The sequence below is a fragment of the Nomascus leucogenys genome, chromosome 20 (assembly GCF_006542625.1).
Source record: "Nomascus leucogenys isolate Asia chromosome 20, Asia_NLE_v1, whole genome shotgun sequence".
Taxonomy (NCBI): domain Eukaryota; kingdom Metazoa; phylum Chordata; class Mammalia; order Primates; family Hylobatidae; genus Nomascus; species Nomascus leucogenys.
Genome location: NC_044400.1, coordinates 70,006,311 through 70,023,262, shown reverse-complemented (window position 1 = coordinate 70,023,262; position 16,952 = coordinate 70,006,311). Strand labels below are relative to the sequence as shown.

The 16,952-nt window shown below is 38.4% G+C and overlaps 1 long non-coding RNA gene across 1 annotated transcript in view; it reads right to left on the bottom strand.

The window, feature by feature from the left end:
* Positions 1-16,952, bottom strand: part of LOC115831837 — a 401,812-nt gene that overhangs the window by 91,970 nt on the left and 292,890 nt on the right. The window lies entirely within an intron of this gene.

Here is a 16,952-nt window from a genome sequence, read left to right as displayed (position 1 = left end):
TTAACTAATTTTTCACTCTTTCAGAATTTTTATTTGATTAATCTTATACTTTTCAGTTTTCTGCCAAAATTCTCAATCTTGTATTTTTTTCTTAAACATATTATGTTTAGTTATTTGAAAATCTGTGTCTAATAACTACATCATCTGACTCCCCCATGGGAATCCATTTTCTGTTGCTTCTCTTATTTTGTAATTTTATTTTGTTTTTCTGTTTCCTCATATGACTATTTTCTATTAAAGATCAGATATTGCTATGGACTGAAAGTTTGTGTGCCCCCAACATTTATATGTTGAAAACCTAACCCCCAAGCTGATGGTACTAGAAGGTAGGGCTTTTGGGGAGGTGATTAGGTAATGACATCTCCACCCTCATGAATGGGATTAGTGCCCTTATAAAAGAGACCCAGAGAGCTGCCTAGTGGCCATCTATGATGCAGGAATTGGGTGTTGACCAGACACCAAATCTGTGAGCATCTTGATCTTGGACTTCACAGCCTCCAAAATTGCAAGAAATAAACCCTTTTTGTTTATAAGCCACCTAATCTATGGTCATCTGTTATAATAGCATGAAGGGACTAAGTAAGATATTGTATATAAAAATTATACAAATAATATGAGGCCTATGATAATTTTATCTTTTTCCAGACAATGTTTGTGTTTAGTTCAGCAGGCAGCTAGGGCACTAACAATCTGGGCCACTTTAGTCTAAATTAAGTGACTTTTATTCCTTTCAGGACCTGTATACTTCTGGTTTACCTGAGGGTGGGTTTCCAGGGCTTTCATTCATTTGCATGCCTGAGACTGTAATGTTTGTCCTCTTCATCCCATTAAGCTATCAAAAGGGTTGCTTAGCTTCTGAAATCAGCAGACAACCATGGAGAAAAAGTGGCCTCAACGCCAGCCCGATTATTTGGATTTCCTAGATCTTGACCTCGTAATTTTTTTTTTTTTTTTTTGATTAGAGTCTTCTTCTGTCATCCAGGCTGGAGTGCAGTGGCACAATCTTGGCTCACTGCAACCTCTGCCTCCTGGACTCAAGCGATTCTCATGCCTAAGCCTGCTGAGCAGCTGGGATTACAGGCGTGCACCACCATGCCTGGCTAATTTTTGTATTTTTAGTATTGACGGGTTTCGCCATGTTGGCCAGGCTGATCTCGAACTCCTGAACTGAAGTGATCCACCCTCTTTGGCCTCCCAAAGTGCTGGGATTACAGGCATGAGCCACTGCGCCCAGCCTCTCATAATTCCTTATGACTTATTGCCTATTATCTCTGCAAGGATTAAAAGCAAATTTTTAAATAAAAATATTTTGTCTGTTATTCCCAATCTGTTCAGTTATTCTCAGTAAAAGGGTTGATGCAAATTACCGGAATTAGTTTGCACTTTTTAACCAAAGGCTTATATCTTTTCTTCAATTACTCAGCTATTGTCTTTTCAAATATTGTCTTTTGGCAGTTTATTCTATTTTGTTATTAGGATTTCCAATAACACCGTATGAGCTTATCAGTCATGTCTCTTATTTCATCCTTTCCATTTCATGATGTCCCCTTGTTGCATTCTGTATGAGTTTTTCAGTACTATCTTCTAATTCACCAATTATATATTTGGGTCCTATATTTATTCCTTCCTACTTTGAAGGCTGGTCTCCAGGGTTTGGGGAAAGGGGAAAATGGGGAGTTGCTGTGCAGTGGGTATAAAGTTTTAGTTACTCAAGGTGAGTAAGTTCTAGAAATCTGTTGTGCAATATCATGACTGTATTGAACAGTATTGCATTGTACACTTAAAAATTTGTCAAGAAGATAGATATGTTAAATGTTCTTACCACTATTTTTAAAATTACTTTAGAAATTATAGTATTTTTAAAGAAAAATATTCTACTTGTTATATTAAGTGTTTCTTTGGGTGTTAGTTGAGTTTTGTGTCTTTCTTTCATATAGTTTTCTTCAAATATTTGATATATTCATTTTCTATTGCTGCGTAACAAACTACAACAAATTTAGTGACTTAAAACCCATATTATATAATTATATTATAGATATAATTATATCTTTGGTTACTATATTTATTCCTTCTACTAATACTTTGAAATTTTTGCTAATTATATTTTTTATCTTTCAGAATTTCTTTTGGGCCATTAAAAAATATCCTTCTGTAAGTCATATTGCTAATAGGTATCCTTGATATAATGTGATGAAAGTGGCACTTTACCCCTGTGGTTTTCTTCCTCAAAACATATTACCCCTTGGTCTAATGACACACAAAAATATCACACAAATTCCAACTGGAAGATGGTCTACAAAATAGTTGATAAGTATCCCTCAAAACTGTCAAGGTCAGGAAAACAATGGAAAGTCTGAAAAACCACAAAGAGGAGACTAGGAAAACATAAATAACAAGATAGGATTCTGAAACAGAAACAGAACGTTAGGGAAAACTTCGGAAATCTGAATAATGGTCTTTAGATAATAATCATAATATGTTGGTTCATTAATTGTAACAAAGGTACTAATATGGTTTGGCTGTGTTCCCACTCAAATCTTGAATTGAAGCTCCCTTAATTCCCACATGTCATGGGAGGAACCCAGTGGGAGGTAATTGAATTATGGGGGCGGGTCTTTCCCCTGCTGTTCTCGTGATGGTGAATAAGTCTCACGAGATCTGATGGTTTTATAAAGGTGAGTTCCCCTACACAAGCTCTCTCTTACCTGCCACCATGTAAGATGTGACTTTGCTCTTCCTTTGCCTTCCAGTGTGATTGTGAGGCCTCCCCAGCTACGTGGAACTCTGAGTCCATTAAACCTCTTTTTCTTTACCCGGTCTCGGTTATGTCTTTATTAGCAGTGTGAGACCAGGCTAGTATAGGTACCATACTAAGGTAAGATGCTGATTTTTTAAAACTGGGTTTGGGATATAGGGGAAATCTTTGTACTATTATTCCAATATTTCTAGAAATCTAAAACTCTAAAAAAAGCTTGTTTTAAAAAGACAACTCCCTCCAAAAATCTTTCTGTTCTTGACTCATATCCACCTGTTTTTATTTTATAATTTCTTGTTCTTTCTTCATGGATACTACATTTTCTTATATTCTTTTGGGGATTTTATCCACATGGTGTAAAGTCTACTTTAGAATATGGCTCTAAAACTTACAGTTCCTCAATAATAAATTCTCCTGTTTGTTGAGTTGTGTACAAAATATTTTCTGATAAATATTTTGACCACATACTTTGTAATTTTTCTTTTTAGATTCACCTTGAGTAGATGTTTCTTACAGTTTATCTTCCCAATCTGATGATGCTTAGCCTTTTGGGTTTGGCAGATTTACATTGCTACCCCCTAGAGGATTGGATTCTCCAATTCAGAACCAGGTTTCATTTTGGCACCATGGGTCTCTTCCTTGTTGGAGCATTCAGAGATGGAGTTTCTCAGAGATAAGTTGGTTGGCTCAGATCCCAGTTTCATGGGCCACCCAACAGGAGCTGTAGCCTTAGGTAGAGTGATACAAATCATACCTGTGGTGGCCTTGCAAGGAGGGACTCAAGGGAATAAATACACAGTATATGCAACCTGTTGTACGCCAAGTCATGTACCCTTGTCCTTACTGAACAATTCTATGTAGGTTTCAGCCTGTTTCAGGCTGGCAGTGCCTCAACTCACGTGTCTGCTGCTCTTCCCTCTTTTATACTCCACCCTCCTCTTTCTGCCAGGTCTTCTCTGATGCCTGCGGCACTCTGCTCAGCACTCATTCATTAGTAACAAATAAATGTGGGCAATCAATAGCCCTTGGGGACTGGAGACAATGGTGAATTGCTTCTCCATTTTACCCTCCTGGTGGACAATGCTGAGGCATAGTCTGTTTTCTTCTTAGAACCATTGAGCAGCTGAGATTTAATACCTGATGTTCACTGCAATAGCCAACTTGATAATAGATCCTTATATTGATTTTGTTGCTTCCCTTATCTGACTCACCCCAATCCTTCACTCCTGCTTCCTATTATCACTTATAAAACTACCTGAACATGAACCCTATTCTTGGACTCTGCCTTCAGGGAAATCCAGCATGAAAAATATCCTGACCTTTCTGAAACCAACAAAACGTCAGAAGGCAACAGTGGCCAGTGATGGAATCTGTAGTAGTCAAACTCTTCACTCAAAGAGTAGGGCAGAGGCAGGTTAAGAGTGAATCTTGAAGGACAAATGGAAACCATTAAAACACTTTCCAAAAGTTTATTACGTCCTCAACCTTGGGACTAAATAAATAAATTTACTCAGCATGGCATGCTCTTCTGGGCAAAATGCTTGCATAAATCATACCAATTTTCTCACTTACTGACATATAAAGACTGCTATAAGGAAATGATACACCCACCTCATTTATGTAGAAAGAGTTTTAAACAAAAAAGTTGTTTGAATTTGGAATATGTAGGTTATGACATAGAGTCAAGGCAGCAAAGGTCACCACTTGGCAGTAATATCATCCAGTGCTCTAAAGCATTGATAAGGGGATTCACAAGATGTTCTTTAACGATTCTCGTAATTCTAAGTCAGAGCATCGGTGTCTACTAATGAAATAGAAACACTCTCTTTCCATGGGGCAATGTGAGTAGTCATTATTGGAATGCACTAAAATTTTTCGGAAGGAATGTGTTTCCTAACTGAGGGCACCACTAACAGTATTATATCACTCAACAGGAAGCCCTACCATGCAGTGGTAGAGGAATAGAGGTTTCAGAGCAGAGCTGCAGGTATTTGTGTCAAAGGGCAGGTTGGGGAGAGGAGTATAGACTGTATTCTCCAAAATTCTGTGCTAACGTGAACAGAGATGCAACAAGGAGAAATGCAAAACGGAATTTGACCCTTGGTTTCAGCTCTCCAGTGGCAAAATCTAAACAGAACCTTTGTTCAATACTTGGCACGTCATTCCCTAGGCAGCAATGGTCCATTTTGAGAAGACATATGACACTCTCAGGGAAACAGGACTTGGAAGAAGTAGAAGGACCAGCCCATCGAGGAGAAACAGAGTGATGGTGTGTTCTTTCCTTGGGCAAGGCTACTCTGTGCACACCAGGATGCCTCTAACAAACAAAGGTCCTTTGGAAGAAGAAAGAGCAGCTCCTGGCTGTTCTTGGTCATGAGAAGACTCTTTTATATGCAAGGGAGTTGTGAGAAATTGGCTCCTATCAAATGTCAGATGATTGTATTCGTTTGATTTCATGTAATGGCAAAATTTTATAAGAAGTCAAATAAGTATGAAGAACAAGATGCTGACTTGGAGCCAGAAGACCTGAGATTGAACCTCAGCTCTAATAATAATATCAGCTCTACTCATAATCACATAATTGCATATGAGCAGAGCAACTCCACAAGACAGCTGCTGTTCTTAGCCTCATTTCACAGGTCTGTAAATGGAGGCACAAAGAGATGGAGTAACATTTCTAAGGTCACAAAGCTGGTGGTAAGTGTCAGACTTGAGACCCAAGCCTGTCAGGAGTTTAATGATTATGCTTTGCTAGTCCTCAGCAAATTCACTTACTCCTTCTGAGTACCCATTTCCAAATATTTTAAACATACCTAATAATACTTATAGAATTTAGGAGAGAAGCAAATGATTTTTTTTCAACAAGCATTTCTTGTTGTTGATCCCATTTGTTCTGTTTCTCAGAGAACATTGACTAATACAACATCTTTAAAAGCAATTACTCTGATTTTTAAAATTATCCACTACAAAAGTAGCATTTTAAAGACATTTTGGAAAGTTAAAAAGATAAGAAAAATTGGTAATCTCACTATTCAAATCCAACTATTGTTCAAATTATGTTGCATTCCTTTCCAGCATTTTGCTACATGGACCATTGTTGCTGTTATTAAATTATACTGTATATAATTTTATATCATCTTTTTTCACATTCAATCATAAATATTTCTCATTGTTTAGTCTTCATCACCATAATTTTTAATACCAGCATGAGAGCCTTTGTGATATAATTGACTTAAATAACCCATGCATGTCACAAATCTGATTGGTTTCTATTTTTCATTATTACAGTAATAAACATCTGCCTGCATAAAGCATTTTACATATTTAAAATTATTTCCTTAGGATATATCATCAAAGTAGAATAATTATATCAAAGTGCACAAATTTACTTAAGCAACTTGCTACAAACTTTCTTTAGAAAGGTCCTTCCAATTTGATATTCCCCCCAGGAGAATATGAAAGTATCCTTCACATACACACTGACCAGCATTAAGAGTCTAGGGTTATTTTTTGAATTTTGTGATTAAATGAGACAGCACAAATTATTTTAATTGGCATTTCTTCCATTGCTAGTGGGGTCTACTGTCAACTCTCCATTGTCATTAACCTGTCATACCCACTAGCACGTGAACCACAATCAGTTACCCATCATAGCTTCATGACATGTGGGGCTGGTCCTAACAATACATTTTTTCCTCAGAAATGTTTGTTTATTCTGCTCATGTTTCTAGGTGAATTTTGGAATGATTGGAATCATGCTGTCAAGTTTCTTAACAAAACTTCCCTTTGGGATTTTGATGAGGTCTGTATTAAGTAAACCAGTTCCTCCCAATTACACCCAGAAAACCCTTGAAGTCACCCAACCACATGCATTAGCATCTCACTTCAGGAAGCCTCAGGAAGCCCCACTGTCTCCACTTCTAGCATCCCTGCTGTATCCTGAGGCTTTCTGCCCTAAGCAACAAAATGCCCAACAATGAAGTAGCCTGATATGGTTTGGCTGTGTCCCCACCCAAATCTCATCTTGAATTGTAGCTCCCATAATTCCCACATGTTATGGGAGGAACCCCATGGGAGGTAGTTGAATCATGGGAGCAGGGCTTTCTTTCCTATGCTGTTGTCCTGATAGTGAATAAGTCTCAGGAGGTCTGATGGTTTTATAAAGAGGAGTCCCCCTGCACATGCTCTCTTGCCTGCTGCCATGTAAGATGTGACTTTGCTCCTCCTTCACCTTCCACCATAATTGTGAGGCCTTCCCAGCCATGTGGAACTGTGAGTCCATTAAACCTCTTTCCTTTATAAATTACCCAGTCCCAGGTATGTCTGTATTAGCAGCATGAGAACACACTAATACATAGCCTAAACCATGAGCAAGGATTTATACCCTCACCAATAGAAAACCCTGAGGCAAGACTTTTCTAGGTTTAGCCCTCTTAACTGCACAACGTCTCCAAGGCTTTGCGTTTTCCCATTTGGTCCATCCTCAGTTGGTCGGCTGGGATAGCTTCTTCAGACCCAGATCACGTCATCATGTTAACCAGTCACAATTTCCAAAGTCACAGAGGGGAGTTTCTTTTTCAAGATTTTGTTTTGTTTTGTTTTTTATTAAGGAGGAAGGCCCTTCCTGGAAGTTCTCCCACAGACCTCTCATAGATTTCATTGGCCAGGTTGGCATCATCTGACTATGCCTTCTCCAATCAGTGGTGTGGGGAAGAAACTGCCATTGGTTCTGGAAAATCCAGTCACATGATGGGGCTGGACATGACCTCCTTCCCTTAGCATGAAGAGGGTAAGCATCAGAATAAAATCAGAGAAAGAGGGATGCAGGACAGAGGGTATTGGCAGCTGAGTTACAATGGCTACCACACCAGGATTTTCTCAAATTGCATTTTGGGAAACACAAATTATAGAGTTAATCCTTGCTCTGGGTGTCTAACTATTTGTAGTACTGAATCTTATGCTATTTGGGGACACTCTTTTTTTAAAAAAAAGAATAGGAAATATCTCATACAAAATTATGTGGAAGAGCATTCGTTTAAAAGGAGAAAAATGCAGCAAATTATGTATTTTTAGAGTCTAGCAAATTACCACAAATATCGCAAACTCTAGAAAAAGAACATAATATGTATCTGCCCTGCTCACCTATATTTTTATAACTGATAATTCTGAAGAATAGACAAAATTAGGGTATATACAAAAGTGATTCAAGGCACATTATTGATTTACATAATTATATATAATCAAATTACCATTGTGTTACATACATGGACTTATTGATGAACATGTCTAGGACTTTTGTCACTGTAACACTTGTGAGTTTAGAATGCTTCACTTCATTAATGGCAATTCTGAATGCTGTTGTATCCAAAATATCCACTTTGTCAGGGCAAGACATATCAGATCTGTGCATGCTGCATACAGCCTGTGACTTCTCATGCAGATGTATTTACTGTTTGGTACTGTTGTAGCTTTCTATTGCTGTGTAACAAATCACTACAAACTGAGTGGCTAAAAACACACAAATTTATTGCCTCACAATTTATACAGGTCTGAAGTCTAGGCACAGCATAGCTGGATTCTCTGCTCAGGGTCTCAAGCAGAAATCAATGTGTCAGTCAGGGTTACAGTTCTCATTAGGGGTTCAGGGTCCTCCTACAAGCTCTCTGGTTTCACTGGTTGTTGACATGATTCATTTCCTTGCAGCTGTAGGACTGAGGTCTCCATTTTCCTCCTAGCCACTAGCCTGAGACGACTGGCAGCATCTAGAAGCTTACGTACCAGTGACCCCAGTAGGAAGTTTACAACATCAATGTTTGCTTTTTTCCCCCACTGCAAACCAGCTAGGGGTATGTCTCTATGTCTTTTTCTTCTGCTACCAGCCAATCTCTCAGCTTTAAAAGGATTCATATGATTAGGACGGCCCCTACTCCTCCTAGTCTCCATATTTTAAAGTTAACTGAGTTGAGAGGTTAATTACATCTGCAAAATCCCTTAATAGTAGTACTCAGATTACAATTGGATTGAATAACTAGAGAAATGTGTGTGCACACTAGGGCCAGGAATCTTGGAGGGCCATTTGGTAATTCTGCCTAGCAGAGGCACTATTATAGGTTTGTGCCTTACAGATGTGGGGATTCTGACACTAGTGTGATTCTCTTCAGGATTATAATTGCATGTGCTACATTATTATATATCCTAGCAGAAAAACTTGTTTTTGACTAGGCATTGATGAGTGCCAAATTGCTGGCAATTTCACATGACAAGATTGAAAAAATTTTCCAAAGATATCTCTGGTTCTGCATATTTCAAACTTTGTTTCCTTTCTTTTACCATTGTCTGTCCTCTGCAAAAAAATAAAATAATGTTCTCTGGTAAAATAAGTTTGAAGTGCATGCCAGGTCCCCATTCAGAAGACTAACAGGATACATTTATATAAAGATCCTCAATTCCTTCTCAGCAATTCTGAAATTCACAAAGCTCTGCAGCCAATGCTTTACATGGTGGCAACATGTAACATGAACTGAAATGAAGCTACTTATGGGTCCTTATTGATTTTATTATCAATTATGTATATGTCACTGTAGAAATATTCGTCATTCATTGTAAGATGCTGCCAAGACTTTTAGGAGTCTTAGGACACAACTCTGTAAAAATTTTAAATTCTAAAAAAAAAACAAACAAAAAAACTAGGCCCCAAGGATTTCAGATAAGAGAGTGTGAACTATTATTAAAAGCTAGAAGATATAGTATTTAAAACTATTTAGCAGACAAATAATCGTAATTATCTGCTCAGGGAAAGATGTTTTCCATCTACTCTAACAGCAACTGGTGTACTTCAATTCAGTTCTGGCACTCAGCACCCAGAATCAGTGCAGACTCCAGAAGTCAAAGGGCATGGTTCCCAACAACACTGTTTTCACTTCAGACACCAGCTAAAAACGGGGCCCCGAGGCCACCTGCACGTAGGACACACCAACTACAATTCAGGGGTTCCCATGACCACTTCTAGTTCAATAATTTGCTAGAATGACTTGGAGAACTCAGAATGTGCTATACTCATGCTTTTATTATAAAGGATGCAACTCAGGGATAGCCAAAGAAAGAGATATACAGGGAAAGCCCTGGGAGGCTCCTGAATGCAGAACTTCTATGCCCTGTCCCCATGGAATCAGGACACATCCTCTTCCCAGGACATTGATATGTTCACCAGCCAGGAAGCTCCCACAGGCTTCAGTGTCTAGTATTTTTATTGGACTTTCATTATGTAGGCATGACTGATTACATCATTGGCCACGTCATTGAACTCACTCTCTTGCCTCCTGTCACCTTTCTGGAGGTCAGCCTGGTTCAAAATCCCCAGCCCTCGAATGATGCAGCTGGTGTTCCTGGTGAGCAGCTCTCATCCTGAAGCTATCTAGGAGCTGATCATGAGTTACTAACATAAACTCAAGTGTGGTCTAAGGGTCTCATGGATAACAAAAACACTTTTTATCACTTGGGAAATTATAAGGGTTTTAAAAGCTCTGTGCCAGAAACCCTGGGCAAAGGTCAGACAAATTCTCTATCGTGCAGCACCAACGTATGACTATTAACATTCCTAGCATGCTCTACCTTTATCACTAGTGGGGCTGCTACCTGAGACTGAGACCCAGTTTCTGATGCTGCTCTTTTGTCAATGTCCATACGCAATAGGAAGAGAGACTTCCGCAACATCCCCCTTGGGTTGATGCCTGTCTTCAATCCACTTTCTATTCCTGGGTGGGAACAGGGAGATTTTTATTCAAATCATATGCATGTTTTAATAAAGATATGTAAACATAAATACCCACACACACTTCTTTTGGTCAAATTTATTGTCTAATATTTTATAATTAACTGCCCGCATATACTTGATTTATATTTTTCTTATGTTTTCAAAATAGTAGTTGCTGACTTGGAGGAATGCTACTGATTTTTATATATTTATCTCTCTGATCTCTTTTACTCATAACTCTTATTAATTCTAATAGCATTTTGGTTGATTGATTTGGATTTTTGTTTGTAAATAGTAAATCATGTCATCTTCACATGATGATACCCTTTCTTTTTTTTTTTTTTTTTTTTTTGAGACGGAGTCCTGCTCTGTCGCCCAGGCTGGAGTGCAGTGGCGCTTGGCTCACTGCAAGCTCTGCCTCCTTTCTTATACTGATGTCAGTCAAGGAAAATGACCAAGGCATGTCTCAATCATTTTAGGATGTTTATTTGCCAAAGTCAAGACGCCCACCTGGGAGACAGGTCTATGCATTTTTCCGAAGATGATTTTGAGGGCTTCAATATTTAATGAGGAAAGGGCAGGATATTGAGAAATACACAATATTCATGTGAGATGGGGGAAGGGGAAATATTCATGCCTTTGTCTGGCTCAGTGAATCTGCACTTTTACATAAGATAATGTAGACAATAGGGCACAAGAAACAATCAGATACCCGTTTGTCTCAGGTGGACAGACTGCTGACTTTCCATTCTGTCCTGTATCCCTGCACCTGTGAGGTGAGTTATCAATTTACATTTCCATGGTGAACTTTAACAAAAATGCTTTAGGGTAAAGATCTTGGGGACCATGAGGAATTTCCTTGTGGGCAAAATGTGAGTAAGGTATGTAGCTTTTCATTTTTGTAGCCATCTTATTTAAAAAACCAAAATGAGAGGCCAGGTGCGGTGGCTCACACCTGTAATCCCAGCACTTTGGGAGGCCGAGGCAGGCGGATCACCTGAGGTCGGGAGTTCGAGACCAGCCTGATCAAAATGGAGAAACCCTGTCTCTACTAAAAATACAAAATTAGCTGAGTGTGGTGGCACATGCCTGTAATCCCAGCTACTTGGGAGGCTGAGGCAGGAGAATCATTTGAACCCAGGAGGCAGAGGGTGCGGTGAGCCGAGATTGTGCCATTGCACTCCAGTCTGGATAATAAGAGCAAAACTCCATCTAAAAAAAAAAAAAAAAAAAAAAAAAAAAAAAAAAAAAAAAAAAGGGAGGCAGGTAGGCAGGTTTGCCTAACTCAGCTCCCAGCTTTTCCCTTTGGCTTAGTGAGTTTGGGGTCCCAAGATTTATTTTCCTTTCACACTTATAACACCTATTTTTGTTTCAGGCATTATGAGAATGTCCAGGATATTCAGAATACACTTAAATAATTACGATGATGCCAGAAGCTCTGTTTAGTTCTTGATTTCAATGGAGACATTCCTGGTGTTTTATTATTAACCACGATACAATATTGGCTGTTTTGGAATATACTTTGTCATGCTAAGGACATAGACTTCAAGTTTAGCATTTTTATTATTAATGGATGTTAAATTTTATATATGACCATTTAAACACCACTAATTTTTTGAATATGATTTATTTTAGGAGACTAATAACAGAATCCCTTTGCGGGTTTTTTTTTAAATATAAAAGTATGCCTCAAGTTCTTATTCTAGAATTCTAGAATCATCTGAAAAAGCTAATGTTATCACCCTTATTAAGTCTCGGTTAAAGAATCCCTCCAGATAGTTTTATTGCATGGACCTTACCTAATTATTGGACTCAAGATTCTAATACTTGAATTAGAGAAAGCCAGGTAGCTACGTGTTCTACTTTAGTACTTTGTAAACATCAGTGACTATGTAAGACAACAATGTAAGCTGCCCTTTGGGGAACAAATGTTCTACCAAATCAGGGGTTAGAAAACAGAGGTCCATAGGCCAGATCCACCCCTGCCCACCCTACCTCCCACTTCCATGCACTGCTGTCTTTTTGTAAATACAATTTTATTGGAACACAGCCATGCCCATTTATTTATGTATCATTGACGGCTGTTTTCATGCTATATGGCAGAATTTAGTCATTGCAACAGAAACGTATGGCCCACATGGCCTAAAATATTTACCATTTGGCCCTTACAGGAAAGTGTGCCTACCCCTGTTCTAGATACTAACCACTATTCTGAGGGGCAAAAAAATGTTAGGAAGGCATTCCACTGTTAAGTAAGTAGTTTATCCCTTCATGAACATTTAAATTTTACTCTAACAAGTAAAAAAAAAAAAAATTCTGGAGTCCTACAGAAATACACATACACACTCACACACACTCACACACACAGTTGGCCCTTGAACAATGCTGAGGAGAGGGGTGTTGACCCCCACCATGTAATCAAAAATTCACATGTAACTTGATTCCCCCAAAACTTGACTACTAATAGCCTACTGTTGTCTGGAAACCTTACCAATAACATAAACAATTAACACGTATTTTGTATATGTATTACACACTGTATTCTTACAATAAAATAAGCTGGGGAAAAGAAAGTGTAATTAAGAAAATCATAAAGAAGATAAAAATATTTGCTATTCATGAAGCAGAAGTGGATCATCATGAAGATCAGCCTCATAGTGTTCATGTTGAGTAGGCAGAGGAGGAAGAGGAGGAAGAGGAAGGGTTGTTTTGCTATCTCAGGGGTGGCAGAAGCAGAAGAAAATCCTCATACATAGTGCAAACTCATGTTGTTTAAAGGTCAATTGTATGCATATATAAGCTCACACATATACAGCAATTTGGTAACATTATTTTACATACTTTTTTAGACTTCCAAATCTATTTTTCATTGAAGAACTACTAATATTTCTCAGCACTCTAGAATTTAGTGGATTCTACTCTAGAATTTAGTGGTGGATAATGTGGACTTTAGAACCAGCTATATTCCAGCTCCATCTTCCTCACCTCTGTGACACAAGTGAGTTTCTCAACCTCTCCTCCCACCATGTGACTGTGCTGAGTTCTTGTGAGAATTTAGTGAGATAAATGTGAAAGATGCCTGATGTTAAACAAATGGAAAAGATAATAAATGCTTGCTGTAAGGTCTTATTTATTTTCTTATCACTGCTGTAGAATTCTCTATTTCTGCATTTCACCTATCCTTTCCTTTGGTCCTGCTTTATCTGACTCAAAGATTATTTGTAATATGGTTTGGCTATGAACTTGCTCATAGTTTGAATTTGCTAGGCTGAATAGTAAGGATGAAGTGAGTCCGTGACTGACTGGCTGTTGCTACAGTCAGTTTTCATTCATAACAAAGGTTACTAACTTACCTGTGACGTTTTTATGGCAATTGTGTAGGAGGCCACAAGGTACAAAGGGAATTCCTTTGGAGCCAGGCAAAAGTACACTCACACTGGCACTCTGACCTGTGACAAGTTCCTTGCTTCCTATTAGCTGGCTTATCTATTTTTATAAACTAGGACTAAGAACAACTACTTAAAAGATTACCAGAATAATGTGAGTTAAGGCTTGTGAAGTAGCTAGTCTGTTTTCTGCAACACAGAAAATGTTTCCCAAGGGTCGATTCTTTTCTGCAAAATTGCTGACACAGTTGAGAGAGAGTTTTAGATTGAGGTAACCCTTGGGAGAGAGGCGATGTATTGCAGTGGTTGAGAATGTGGACTTTAGAACCAGCTATATTCCAGCTCCCTGTTCCTCACCTCTGTGACACAAGTGAGTTTCTCAACCTCTCCTCCCACCACGTGACTGTGCCGAGTTCCTGTGAGAATTTAGTGAGATAAATGTGCAAGATGCCTGATGTTACATAAATGGAAAAGATAATAAGTACATTGCCAAAGTATTAGCATGATGGTCATAGAGGTATCATGCTATAAAAAGGGAACAATGAATTGGAAGTTGAATGATACAGCTTGAAGTCCTCGAATGAGCCACTAACTTACTGGTTAGACAAGCAGTAAGACAATCAAGTAAGGTTATCCAAGTAAGGTTAACCAATAAGATAACCAAGTAAGGCACTAACTTACTGGTTATCTAACCAGTAAGATAACCCTACTTAGATAACCAGCAAGTTAGCTAGCTTGATCTGGTTATGTAACCTCTCTGGGCTTCCATCTATCATCTTTGTGGGCTTGACCTAGGTAATATTACTATACATTTTAGAGCATTTTAAGGGCTACAATATATTTCACACACTTTATTTCACTTTGTAGTCATAATAGTATATTTCAGGTTCTGTGAAATAAGACTTTATGATGCCAATATAACTAGATTAGAAGCACTTTCTTTTTTTTTACCTCCAGCCCCTTCCGTGATGCCATTTCTGTAGTCAAATCATTTCCAATGTCCGCAAAGGGGGTCCTTGTTAGGCACTATTTTTATTAACACACAAATGTTCCAACTCAATTGGCTTCCGGGCTAATGAATTTAATTTGACAAGGAAATTAATCAGTTCTAACTAGGTTTCTAAGTTATTCCTTGTGCCTTTATGTTTCCTTGGCTCGCATTCACTTTTCCACATGCTGTTGTTGGGGCTTTTCAAGCTACTTAGGGTCAATGGGACAGGCTCCATCACTAGCCTTAAGGCCTCATTCAAGTTCATGGTGGGGTTACTCCTGTACTGGGCTGGAGGTATTACTGGATTCATTCCCAGCCCCCAGCATAACCATCAGCTCTTTCTATGGGCTGGGCCTCTTTGGTTCTTTAAGAAACTTTGGTATGAACAGAAGCAACTTTGAGACATGGGATTGTAGATGAGAAAAACCACTGGGAAAGGGCAGATTTGCAGATGGTGAAAGCGAACCAGTGACAGCCGCTCCCAGTGAAATTTGCCTCTGAAGTGTCTCAGGCCTACCTTGTCGTCACACATGTTTGCTAGCCCTAGAAAGCATCCAAGCCAACGTGAGACATCCATCGGTTCATCTGCTCAGGAAGAATGTTCCTTCTTGGAATAGTAATGTGACATTGATTTGTGGCAAGACAGGAATTCCATCCAATAAAACTCTAATGCAATATCGGACCATCATAAAAATAATTGAGAAAAAATTCAATGTTTAATCTCTGCTAATTTAATATTCCTAAAGATATGTGAACAGGGCTTCAGGTCAGATTGATTTTACCATGTCAATTTTTTGTTACCTTTTTCCCCTAAATTCCTTTGGGTCAGAAAAAAAAATCAGAGTTATTGTGAAGTTTGGGAATGTGTTCTGTTTTGTTTGTTATTGTTATTGTTATTTATATAGTATTTTAGGGTAGCAATTCCATTTTAAAGATTTTTTTTCCTAGGGAAGTAATCATACAAATACTAAAGATAATGATAATTTACAATTCTTGTGCTTATCATTTGCCAGAGATTGTGCTAAGTGCATTATCAGCATCATTTATTTTATCTTCAAAAAATGGATTGAATTGAAGATTAGTGTTATATTCATTTCATTTTACAGATGAAGAAAGGAAGTTTGGAAAGGATAAGTACATTGCCAAGGTCACACAGCAAGGTAACTGATAAGGTAAAAATTTCTGGCTTATCTAACTCCTAATTACTATGACACACTAAGTTATGCTGCATATAACTGTACACTGTATATTTAAATAAAATATAAATGTAAAGAAAAAGGACTGGAAGGATATGTGCTAAACTATGAATAGTGTTTGGTTTTAATTAGTGAGATGACATTTTTTTCTTATTTTCCAAGTTTTGTTAAATAAAAATGTGTTACATTGCACACACACACACACACACACACACACACTCCACTCCCCTCTAAATGTTTCTCCCCAATTTTCCATTTCAACAAATGGCTTCACCCCTACCCAAAACAAAACAGGTAGCTAGGAGCTGTTCTTGATTCCTCTCTTTGCCTTAACCTCAACAAGCCCTTTCAATAAGATTATATCCCCAAATATATCTACTACTCACCTCTTTTACTTCCAGGGACATTGCCATTATCCTTCCTGACTTCTACCACTGTCTTCACCACGTGACAGCAAGACAGATCTTTTGAAAATAAAAATCAGAATGTGTTTCTTACCCTCTGAAAACTGTTGGTGGCAAGTAGAATAAAATCTATGCGTACCCCACACTCCTAACCTCTCTCGATATGGTTGATTCCTGCTTGCTTCTTCAATTCTCCTGCCATTTTCCAACCTCTCACGAGGCTCTGTGAGGGTTTTTCCCCAAGGCCTCAGGCATGCTAGAATTTTCATTCACATGTCTTTTCTGTGGTCAGGACCCTCTTCTCCTGCCTCTCGAGGGGAAGATCTAGTCAACTCCCATTTCTTTCCTTCCTTCCTTCCTTCTTCTCTCCCTCCTCCTTTTCTTTTTCTTTCTCTCTTTCTCTTTTCTTTCCCTCCCTCCCTCCGTTTCTTTTCTTTCTTCTCTTTCTTTCTTTTTCTTTCCCTCCC